The sequence below is a fragment of the Rattus norvegicus genome, chromosome 9 (genome assembly GCF_021556685.1).
Source record: "Rattus norvegicus strain SHRSP/BbbUtx chromosome 9, alternate assembly SHRSP_T2T, whole genome shotgun sequence".
Taxonomy (NCBI): domain Eukaryota; kingdom Metazoa; phylum Chordata; class Mammalia; order Rodentia; family Muridae; genus Rattus; species Rattus norvegicus.
In genome coordinates, this window is record NC_141542.1 from 93,653,775 (window position 1) to 93,666,334 (window position 12,560).

At 39.7% G+C, this 12,560-nt stretch overlaps 1 long non-coding RNA gene across 3 annotated transcripts in view; it reads left to right on the forward strand.

Moving 5' to 3' along the window:
• LOC108351965 (uncharacterized) overlaps positions 1–6,805 on the forward strand; it is a 29,769-nt gene extending 22,964 nt beyond the window's left edge. For all 3 annotated transcript variants that reach the window (XR_015629188.1, XR_015629189.1, XR_015629187.1), the window contains one exon: positions 6,544–6,805. This is a non-coding gene — a long non-coding RNA (uncharacterized LOC108351965). The remainder of the gene's footprint in view (positions 1–6,543) is intronic.
• Positions 6,806–12,560: the final 5,755 nt, after the last annotated feature.

A 12,560-nucleotide genomic window follows, 5' to 3' on the forward strand; every position in this document is an offset into this window, starting at 1 on the left:
TATCTCCTGCACTATGGATTTTTTCCTTTCAATTTCCTCCATTCACTTGTAAACTCATTCAAATATTGTCTCCAACACTCCCTGACTCATTTAAACAGCCTTTCCTTTGCTCCCAAAATATTATAGCTCCTTACTCTAAGCGATTTGAGAATAAGCTGCTCCTGGGCCTCAAATATTTTAGCTCTCAACTGGAGATATCACTTCATATGCACTTCCAAGCCTAACTTTCTACAAGAAGGACTTACAGTTGGAGCAGGGATTTGTTGAATACTTTATCCTTAGCCCAGGGACACAATAGATGCATCATTAATTTATATGAAAGAAATCAACATGTAGTGCTTACCAGAAGTAATAAATATGATAAAAGGATACACCTATAAATAAAATTTTGGATGTAACTGGTCTTTACGCCAGTGAACTACAGCAGTCAGTCAACATTTTTCTTGATAGATTTTTTTATGATGAAGACTCGTGGACATTGTCCATAATCAATATTTTCTAGCTTAGACAATGCCTTACTCAGCAAAGCAACTTTTATATCTATCATAGACTTCTTGACTCATTAGTGATAAATGCACGAATAATGCTCACAGGTATCCTGTGAGAGTTCGTTGTTCCCAGAAGCACATTCACAGTTTACCTCAACCCATAGAACTCTTGATATCCTGTGACCACAGGATCACTCTGGTCAGCCTTACGTCTGTAAGAACTGGCCACAGGTGACCAACTGTTCTATGGTTTCCATTAAGGTGCCAACCTTTCTCAGCATGTCCCTGGCATTTTGTGAGAGGTTTGCTCTTTTGCCTCCATAATTTGGGATAGGCAGAGACAGTTACTGTGGAAGGCACGGTAATGACAGAACTGCCTCAGAAAGTAAATAAAAACGATTGCTTTGTCTAGGGCCCTTCACTATTCTCTTTTGAAAACATCCCCTGCATCAGTGAAAAGGAGATAAAACCTCTGTGCTTATTATTCTAAGTCCTCACTTCCAGGCAAGACGATGGAGCTTAATCCCAGAGATGTGGTCCTTTACCTTCTTCCTGCCCCTTGAGTCATTTCATAAGAAAATAAATGTCATGATCTCATATACTATTATGCTAGTAGTCAGGATAATGTGCAGTCAACCAAGGAACCAAAGTGTTGTGTTGGGGAAAAAAGAAAAATTTTAGAACTACAAAGACTTGGGTTCTAACCCTAGTTTTACTATTGTGCATGACTAACAAGTGACCTTGGTTAAGTGACATAATCTCAGTGGCCTTTCAATTTCTCTGAGGCTTTAACTTCTGTCTCAGTAGGATTTGGGGAGGATTAAAAGAGGAAACAGATGTTTGCCACCTAGCATGGACTCTGACACAAAGTCAATGTCCATTGATTAGACTATGCCCATTCAAGGCACATGACAAATATTTACAGAACAAAGGAGCAATCAAATCCCTGCAAAATGTGAATTGCCTTCTCTTGCTACTAAGTCCTAACCCACCCCATCTCCTAACTTCCATAAGAATCCCAGAAAAGATTTACCAGCCTGATCGAATTAAAATCACAGCGTGAACTCCTCAGTTGATAATGATCATTATCTAAAGGATCGTAGAGATAAATCCATACAGAAAGAATAAATGAAAAACAAGTAAATAAAAAGAAGTGGGCAATAGCACTTTATTCAGTTCTGCCAAAATCTTAGGCCAGTTGGAAAACCTAACTTCCTAGCAGGTGACTCTTCCAGAAAGAAAACCAATACTAATAAAATTTAATTGATAATTAAAGTAGAGTGAAATTCCTAGTACTACATACATCAAGGCTCATCTATCACTTTATTTTATTTTGTTTTATTCCAAGTTGTTTGATACTTCAAGAAAACATCTTAAAACTGAACAGGCATGACTGATCACTGCACTGACCTGGCAGCCACTCCTCCCAGCCCCATTGTTTGTGGTAGAGATGTATGGTCAAGTCTCCAATCCTCCATTCTTTCCTTTAGTCTAGACACAGATGGACTACATTTCCCATCTTCCCTTGGAGTTAGGTGTAGCCATCAATCAAGAGCTAGTCAATAGAGAAGAGAAATACGGCCTATCTCACCTTGAGGCGTGGCCTACTGACATTCATCTCTTCCAGGTTTCCTTGCCTTGGGCTTCAGAAATGGACAGAACCTCAGAATGGCTCTACAACCTTCCCTCTGAATATGTCTGCACATCTTTAAAACTCAGTCCTCAAATCACCTCAGGAACCATCAATTCTGCATGTTTATATGCCCTGAGTGTGTATGTATAAACTAATCTGCTACTGTCCTGAGTCCTGGTGCAGATGGTGGCCCATTTGTGACAAAAATTACCCAGCTCTTCCAACATACTGCTGAGAAGCAGTCTTTCTGTTTCACACAGAAGTGATAGGATGGAGGACTCAACCAATATCACCGTGAATGTTTGACAGGTGCAGAATTCCTAAATTATCTTCCTTAGAATTCCCTACTCAAAGTTCTACCAGTCTCTGGTTTCTCATACTGTGGTCCCCCAGTGCACCTTGTACTGAACAACTACTTTAGTTAGCATGGACAAAAATAATAGTCATTCATTCATTTCTACATTTCTATCATCGGTGCTAAATAGAGACATTGCTTAAACATTCTTGCATGCAGCATGTGGCAAGAACCTGCATATTCTTCACTCCAGAGGAAGAATTACTGCAGGGCAGAGCCAATGTCACTTATCCCTGAATGCCTAGTATACAGGGAAGACACTGAGTAAATGTCAAATTCCTTGTGGGTAAAGACACATAGTCATGGGAAGTACATTCTATACTCAGTAGTATACATCATATACGGTGTATAAAATGTTTGTGCAGCTATACCATGGGCTGCTCAAAGAATGGGATTAATAGGAAAGAAACAAAAGAAATGGCCTCTTTGCTCAGTAATGAGTTCTGGGGAAGACTTGGCACAGCAGGGATACTGAGCTGGACTTTGTAACCGCAGCAAAGGGCAAGTGCAGAACTAGGAAGCCCATGTGCTTCCAGCTCTGTGCCTAGCGCATTTGCACACACCACTCCTTCTGCTACAGTTCTTAAAGGCTATTTTAAGATTCAGCAGCCTTTAAGCCTTTTTTTTTCCTTAAGAAGCTTCCCTAAGCCTTTTTTGTTACACAAAGAAAAAGCTGTTTCTCCTAAAATAAAGAGTTGCTGAAAGCCAGAAGCTTTTGATTTAACAGAAAAAAAAAAAAAAACAAAAAAAAAACAAAACTCCAAACTCATCGATTTTAATCAACACTAAAGTGGGAGATCTCAAAGTCTTAGATTCGGTGCGTTTCTTAACATCCAGTGTTTTAGAGAATATTTAATTAAATCAGCCAACCTGGAAAAAATATGCAAGGAGAAAAATACAGAGAAATGTTTTGAGGCTTACATAGAAGATCCTTTTGTTCGTTGCAGAAGCTGAAGGTCCATGGGCCTAGACGCCAAGAAAAAATAGTTCATTCATCTTTAACTATATGCATGGATATACTTCTCATATTTTTACTTGCCCATGCTAACTCATAACTGTCAATCAACTATTAAAAACCTTAATTACGTATGATGACATACAATGTCACTGTTCACCACTTAAACGGAATCTTCATTCTAAGGTCATATTCTCTACTCATTGCACATCCAGAGTTTTATAATTGTTATGAAAGTGATACACATGTATTATGCACAAAAGTCCAGAGGAACAATAAATTGAACAACTTGAATTATTAGTAAGGGAGTTTGGATTTGTTTTTTAAGTTTTATCAACCTTTCTGGAAGGTTTCATAATGTGTTTTCTTTTAGCTCCTACAATAAAAATTTCCTCTGATAGCACTTAGAACTCCCAAAATATTCTGGGTTTTGTACAGGAGCACAACATTCATAGCTACAAGTCCATCTATTCAACTTCATGGTCTCATGCGTACACCACCATACTTCTTATATGTTTGTAAACTCAAAAGTGGTCTTGCATAACTTGTTTACATGTAAATATATTATTTTCAAATTTTCTCAATGAATTCCAATTATTTGAACACCACACATGAATGAATATGGTTTTGCAGAATCAGGGCTAGGGATGGGTCTCATGATGGAGCACTCTCTCCTGCTTTGCACATGACTTGGTGTTTGATCCACAAAAGGTGAAATGGTTGTACAGTATTGTCCCTTTTTCTAACCCTTTGTCTCCATCTCTCATAAGCTTTTGGTCATCTACCTCTTGTATTTCCAGATTTCCCTTATGTACACACAAATGTAAAACTCACTGCTGCACATTTAACACCATCACAAATTCTACCAATTCCCTACGGTCCTTTTTCCTATTAAGGAAAAAGATGAACATTACCTATAAATTCTAAAAAAAATGTTCTCCATATATCCTCCTCTAAACAACAAAAGATATTCTCGCCTTATTATCATAGAGAGGAGAAGAAATTACTAAGATTAGATCAAAATGGTAAAAAAAAAATCAAAAGATACTATGAAGGCCAAGATTTACGTATAAAATGTTGATCTAAAGACAGAACAAAAAAAAAATGTTGGTAGACAGGAAGACTTGATTAGGCAAATCTTCTCTCAGCTGCTGACCAATCCTGGTGGGACTGGTGAGGTCAGACTAACTTATGAAGTTGAGGGCTAAACAAGAAACATATTTCAGACGTCATTGGATTCGTATTGGATGGTCCCCTTTCTGATCACTGACAGTCCACTGCTAGGTGTATATTGGATGGTCCCCTTTCTGATCACTGACAGTCCACTGCTAGGTGTAGCGACAGAAGAACAGATAGAAGCTCCTGGTGACACTTCCATGCCACTGGGGTAAGTTCAAATCCTTGAGGTAACTGGTGAAGGCACTTCTCTGTGTGGAGACATGTTAGCAAGTTTATGAGATGATCTGTGGGGAGAGAAACCTGTAAAGGGAGACATAACAGGGGATGATGAGAATGACATGCCCCAGGCACCAGATTCAAGAGGAAGAAGTTGTGAACTGGCAGAACCTTGATGTGCTTGGCAACGAGTTAGAGCAGTACTTCTCAACCTTCCCAATGCTGTGACCTTTAATACAATTCCTCGTGTTGTGGTGACCTCCAACCATAAAATTCCTCTTGTTCCTACTTCATAAATGTAATTTTGCTACTGTTATGAATCATAATGCAAATATGTTGGAAGATAGAGCTTTGCCGAAGGGGTCATAGCCCATAGGTTTAAAGCTGCAGAGTTAGAGTCTTCTAAGAATTTAATGGAAAGACACTTTCACAAGAACAGAATGACATGCTCTTGTAACTGCAAGGATGTTCACGCATGAACTCCTTTCATACATTTGGTCCCTGACTTTCCACATAGCTGAATTTAAATAGACAAAATAACTCCTTTCTATTCTATTCTTAGGAACATCCCCACACCACAGTGAAAGAGTAGTAATATCACTCTTCTTTTTATACAAGTCCTGAACAAGTGAAACAGCCCAGCCTTTACCTCCTAGGTCATGAGCTTCTCTGCTTGTTTGTAGGAGTCTCTACGAAACATCCTTCAATCTTGATATCTGCTATGATCAGTCCTTTTCAGTACCACAATAACTCTTCAGTTGTAAGGGTTTCAGTGAGAAAAATTAAGGGCTATAGATTACAGATCCACAATGACCTTAGAGGCTTTTATCTGATTTTCTGGGGAGACTGATTTACCCACAGTTATATGTCTATTCAATGTTTCTATAATACTAGAACATCGTGTTGTTGGGCAATTATCTTTAGAAATCTGAACTTTTCTATTTCATTACTTATTTTGACTAAGAAAGGATTTTCATAAAATAAAGGGCAGATGTTTAAAATGCCTTATTACTAGAAAAGAATGATTTTTCAATTTGCTGATAAGATGCCCATTACTAGAATATGCTACTGTTGATAGCGAAGACATAGTATCACATGTTTCCACAGAGAGAAAGGAAGAAGAAAGGCGAATTCCCCGAGATGAAGAGGAAAGAGCCAAACAGCTTTCCAAGAAGGAGAAACTTAGGAGCAACAAAAACCTATCCATTTATCTGAAACCATTTAGGAAGGAGTAAAGAATCCTTGCCCACTTTGCTGAATGGTCTCAAAGCTATTTGTGGCAAAAACAATGGAGATGGGATAGTGAGAGGGCTCAAAAGAAAAAGATTCCTACTTCTAAGACCGACGACCTGATATTAATCTCTGGGAACTACATGATGGAAAGAGAAAACCGAGTCTTGCATGTTGTCCTCTGACTTCCACACATGCTCCATGGCACATGTGTCTCACCCACATACGTGTACATACACATAATAAAAAAAAGTAAGAATAAACTTTATCAAAACCAATGGTAGTTAGTGAATAATAGCAGATATCATTTTATACAGTATGTTTAAAGATTTTTAAGTGTGTAAATACATCTAAGTAATAAGTGTGATAAATTTAAAATCTTTTGAGTTGCACATCCTTCTTGCTCTTGCATTTCTGTATGAAAATAGTTTTTCTTTATATGGATATTACTTTGCATGGAGTAAGATAATGACTTTTTTTATATCAGATATGAAGAACAGAAACCAGGGACTGGAGAAATGGCTCAGGAATTAAGAACATGCACTGTTCTTCCAGAAGACCAGCGTTCCGTTCCCAGCACCCGCATCAGGCAGTTCACAACTTCCCGTAACTCCAGCCCCAGGGAAGAACGACCTCTTCTACACTCTGTCGTCCCTACACCCACTGGACACATACGAGCACAGACACACCCAGAAAGATACATAATTAGAATTAAAATAAATCTTGAAAAAATAAAAACATACAGAAAATTAAGTCTCAAAAGACAACAATCTATCTCCATTATCTATTACACTTGAGAAACTCATTCTAAAACTTGCTCTCATTTTTTTAAAATTTCTTGTTTGTTCCAAATTTCACCATTCCAAATAGGCAGAGTAATAAGGGAGGGGAACTATGAAAAGTTTAAAAAACAGAACAGAGCAAAAGAAAACAATACAAGGAAATATTTCCTTCTTGCCATAATAAATAACCCCAAGGTCTTAATTTACCAAATTCACATGTTCGGTGGATTATACTTGTGATTCTCCTGTCTCTGCCTCTGCCTCTGCCTCTGCCTCTGCCTCTGCCTCTGCCTCTGCCTCTGCCTCTGCCTCTGCCTCTGCCTCTGCCTCTGCCTCTGCCTCTGCCTCTGCCTCTGCCTCTGCCTCTGCCTCTGCCCCTGCCCCTGCCCCTGCCCCTGCCCCTCCCCCTCCCCCTGCCCCTGCCCCTGCCCCTGCCCCCCCTGCCCCTGCCCCTGCCCCTGCCCCTGCCCCTGCCCCTGCCTCTGTCTCTTCAGAATATACTACTGCACGTGCCACCACAGCTGGTAGTGGGTTCCAATTGTGATAACATTTCTCACTAGCCATGAAATCCTATCTCACCTTTACCAAAACTTTGACAATAATCACTAAACTATATAATAGGCGACTACTGACTTAGGGCTCAAGCTAATTCTGTATGCCAGTCACAGTCCCTGTGAGACGTGCTGTCTGGGAATTAGATTCTCAGTTCCTAAGTTGCTTGATGCCATATTGGGGACAAATAAAAATATAGGTGCAAAGGCAGGCTGGCTTGTCTTCAGAACAGTTGGAAGAGCTAAATTCATGAGAGAAATCAGCACTGGCCTCAACAAATAGTAACACTGACAAGAGGTTTCCCCGTTACTAAAATCAGAAGAGGAACACGGGATCAGAGGCATGCTTCAATTTGAAGTCTTTCTTCAGATGACTCCAAGAAGGGGGAGGAAGGTCTGTTAATTATTAACAGGAGTTTTTCTGTTTCCTAATGACATGGGGGACAGGTGTCAACTGAACTGCGTACAAGTCCGGAGGTATATTGAAAGCTCCAAGAGTAATACACTCTGAAGCCTTGTCCCAGAACGAAACAATAAGGATACTTATAGGTCGATACCCCTGTTCAAGGATAACACTTTCTCTCTCTCCCTGCATCTAGTCTTGAGAAACACTTCTCCTTCTCAAACAGTAAACCTATGTATCTCAACCCAATCTTATGCATAAGACCTTGCTGCGTTGCTTAGACGATAAAGAAAGATTTGGTGATGAGGATTTAAGAGGAACGAAAAGAGGTTCAGGATCCATCTTCCCCTGAGTTCTAGGGGTCCTACTGAACCATTCTGACCAAGTACAGAGTGGGAGAATCAGAGGCCAAAGTTCACTGCCTTTCAGAGATTTCCTGCAGAGCAAGGCATCAGGTGAGCTTCTGTCGGGTCTTTTTTCAGAGAGGAGTAGAGCAAAGGTCACTTTAAACCCTGCTCACACACTGTGATACCAGAGTACCTGACACATAGGAAGCATTGGCGGCATCTATCAAAGTCTGAGTCACCTAGATCACAGCAGTGAGAAATTTCCTGAGGAGTATGGTTAGGGGTGAAAAAGCACGGGTGTAAGTTTCCTAATGATTCCACTTAGGGCTCATGGAAAGTGTTCCTTTAAGTATGACTCCAAAGTATAGGAGGTCGTTTGCATTGCAGGTGAGCTTGAAATTCTGCTACTTGGACGATGAACCAATTAGAGTAATGGATATTTGGTTCTTAAAGGTGACTATGGATTTTCAGACATGGAGAACTGATTATAAAATTCACCAGTTAGCCCTACCAGGTATTCAAAGGGTTACCTGAAATAATAAATAATTCCTTGGCATTATTTTTATCTTGTTTTAATAAGGTACCTATAACATAGGTATCATATACTCATTAAAGAATAAAGACTTAAATGTATGTTATTATTATTATGTAAATAATACACAAAGTATCCTATTTAACCCCAATTTATACCTTAGTTATATTCCATCATTAGATAAAGGTATCTAGTGATAGAAAGCATCAGTAAGAAAGGAAACTCTCAGTCAAACGTGCATTCATTGCCTATCTTTACTGAGCTAAATTACCCAAAATTATAAAGTTATATTCAGTTATTCTAGAATTCAGAAATATAAATTGTCTGAAGAAATGCACTCCTCAGGGCTCTAGGCAAAATCTCACTTCCTCTCCTCCCCTGGCTTTGAAAAGCTGCCCACATGACTTGGCTTATGGTCTATTTTCAGTAAGAGACTCGCTGTAACCTCTACCACTGTCTTTATCTCCCCGGCCTCCGCTCCTTCTAGCACACCCTCTTTTCCACTAAAAGCTACCTGCTCCTTCTGAAGGGTTCCTGTGAGTAGATTCCTCTGGCCTGAATATAACAGAATGTTATTGTTTTGACCTTGAATGTTCTCTGTAGGCTCATGGGTTGAAAGTTGGTTTGAGATTGTTGTAGAAAATAATATAAATTAAAATCTAGACAAGTACCCACACTATCACTGGCACTGTAGGGCCACATGGCATCCGTAGAGTATTTTCATCTCAGTCAGCTGGACTCGGCAGACTCTCTGGCCCAGAGCTCTCAAAGCATCTCCACCCAACTCCAATTTCCATCCCACACTGCCATTGGCTACTCTCTGGGCCCTGCGGGGATTCACAATCCATCTAGTTTCCAAGGTGGGTCGTTGTCACACCGGTTCCATACACAGACCACCTATCTCGGGGCTCTCATTCCCAGCATCCACACCCTGTGGTTATAGTCACAACTCCCAGGAACCCATTAAAAATCAAAACTCAATAAGCTTGTACTTTATGGATCAGATTTATATTAGTAAATTCTCACCCCACAATATATCCACACCATAAACTCAAAACCAATCGATAATGGTACAAACTGCCAACCTAGATAAGACAATTATCCATCCCTCATGAAATATTCTTAACTACCTATGGCTATTTGAAGCCACATGGGAATGGATAATCCTCCTCCTTTATCTTCATTTCTTCTTTCCTTCTCTTCTCTCTCTCTCTCCCCTCTCCAAAACTCTGTACCTGCCTTACGTTTTCACTGCCCAATCACAGATGTTGCCTTTTCTTGTGCCTGCCCTCACCTGCATATAGACATCAATCCACAGAGGTCATGGGATTATACCTTCAAAGGATGCAGCCTGCCCCACTCTTTGTAATTCTCTATGACAGGATCCTGTTTCTAATGTTTTTTTTTATTTTTTTAAAGAGATTTATTTATTTTTATTTATATGAGTACACTGTAGCTGTCTTCAGACAGACTAGAAGAAGGCATCAGATCTCATTACAGATGGTTGTGAGCCACCATGTGTACTCAGGACCTCTGGAAGAGCAGTCAGAGCTCTTAACCACTGAGCCATCTCTCCAGCCCTCTAATATTTCTAAGATATTCTTCATTCATTCAAGCCCAAGACAATGGAACCAGCTGTCCTTAGACTGAAACCTCTAAATTAGTGAGCTAGAAATAAATCTTTCCTGTTTTTCTTTTTTTAAAGTTATTTGTCTCAGGTGTTTGATCACAGTAAAAAAAGTTGACAAATACAAGTACTCTTCCAATTTTAAGGTCCTTCACTCAATGGCATCTGCATAGTTTCTTTGCTATGCCAAACAGTGTATTGATAGGTTCTGGGAAAAGAATATGTCATAGGTATTATGGGACAAGAAGACATATTATTCATTTTACCTCAAGGAAAACAAAGAGGAAGAGAGGTTAAAAAAACAAGATGAAATACTGATAGACCAGATGAGAACAATGAAGCTCAGTTGGGAGTCAGGCCAATCCAAAAGGCCTGTCTTTGCTGAACAGCCATGCTGGACACCTGTATGTACCTTATAACTGTAATGTAAGCCAATTGCCTATAGTTCTACCTCCAACTTTCTGCAGTGGTTTGAATATGGTTGGCCTAGAGAGTGGCACTATTAGGAAGTGTGGCCATGTTGGAGAAAGTGTGTCACTGTAGGGATGGACTTTGAGATCTCTATGCTCAAACTCTGCTCAGTGTAGGAGACTCTCCTCTTAGCTGCCTTCAGAAGAAAGTCTCCTCCTGGTTGCCTTTAAATCAAGATGTAGAATTCTTGGTTCCTCCAGCCTTAAGTCTGCCTGCATGACGCCATGTTTCACACCATGATGATAATGGACTAAACTTCTGATACTGTAAGTAAGCCCCAATTAGATTTTTGCCTTTATAAGAGTTGCCTTGATCGTGGTATCTTTTCACAGCAATGAAATCCTAAGACTTTTCCCAAGAAACTCTCTGTGAACCTAGATATTCATGAAATTTTCTTGCACATCTGGTACACAATCCACATAACCAGCTTTGGTAAATGATCTACTTACTATGTTGGTCACCTGGCTCCCCTAAGTGCTTTCCTAGCAGGACAACGGCTGACAATACCATCCACATCCATGAACTGAACACAACCTCTTCCAGGTACTACTTGAAGCATTGATGCTGTTAATTTTTTTAAATTATCCAATAAACCCCAGAGATATTATAACATATTCATAATTTTACCTTCAAAATTCTATTTGTATATTATCCAGTCCTTAGAAAAGGCCATAGGGAATGAGCCCATTTGCAGCAAAGCCTCTGGGTGGTCCAAAGAGAGAGTCTGTTTGCTAGACTCATGGGTTTAGCTAACAAAAGTAGACAAAGTTTGCATTGTTGAAGGTTGAAGAAAATATCTCTTTAAGGGGGAAGAGCTTAAGTTTGGAAATGAAGAGTGATTCCATAACTCCAAGCATATTTAAAATCTAGACTGCAGTGCCTTTTCTGGTTCTCCAAATTTGATACAGATTTAAGGTTACCTGTCTTGTTTCCTCAAATCCATTAAAGCTTCCTCCTGGTGAACATCAACTTACTTGTTGTTGACCAGAAATCTAACAAAGGGTCTAAGGTTCCATAGACTGACTCAGAACATTAAATATGGTCCTAAGAAAGTCTCAAGAGCTCTTGGCATCAATACTGGGGACTGTAAAAAAGCAAGAAGTTGAGAAAAGATGTCTTGACAAAGGAATGTGATAAAATTTACCCCAGAGAAAATGAGGTCAAGTTGGTGCATGAGAAGAATATTGGGAAAGTATTTTGATTGGATATAGTTAAATTTCTAAATCTTGTTCCAAATGGTAATATGAAGGACTGTCCAGCAAGAAGAGGACTGGATGAAACCAACCTGCATTTGATCGAATCTTTGTATATCCTCAAAGAGCAGTGCTTCAAAGTATTCTCTTGATAGATGTGGACTTTGGAAGTACAGAGACCTTGATTTAAAAAAAAAAAAACAAGAATGTCATAGGTGCACAAAATGTGTTTTGACTAAATCCATCCTCTTGTCTCTCAAGACAAGATTCGATTTCTTCCCTATACACACATCACCTTTCCTTTTCAATTTCAAGTTCTCTCTCTTTCTCTCTCTCTCCCTGCCTCTCTCCCTCCCTTTTCCTGTCCCTGCACCCGCCCCCATCATCTTAGGGCTGCCTTTATGTGCATAATTGTGGGACCATCTATGGACGCATGGGTAGCCTTTAGGGACCACATCTCTAAAGAAAACTAACTCTCCTTTCTCCATCAGATGTTCTACTAGGGGCTGCCTATTACGCACCATATGTCTTCTTAGGGGAAAGCTCCATATTCACAAACAACAGAGCACTGTTCCCATCAGAGTCGGGGACAGGCCTG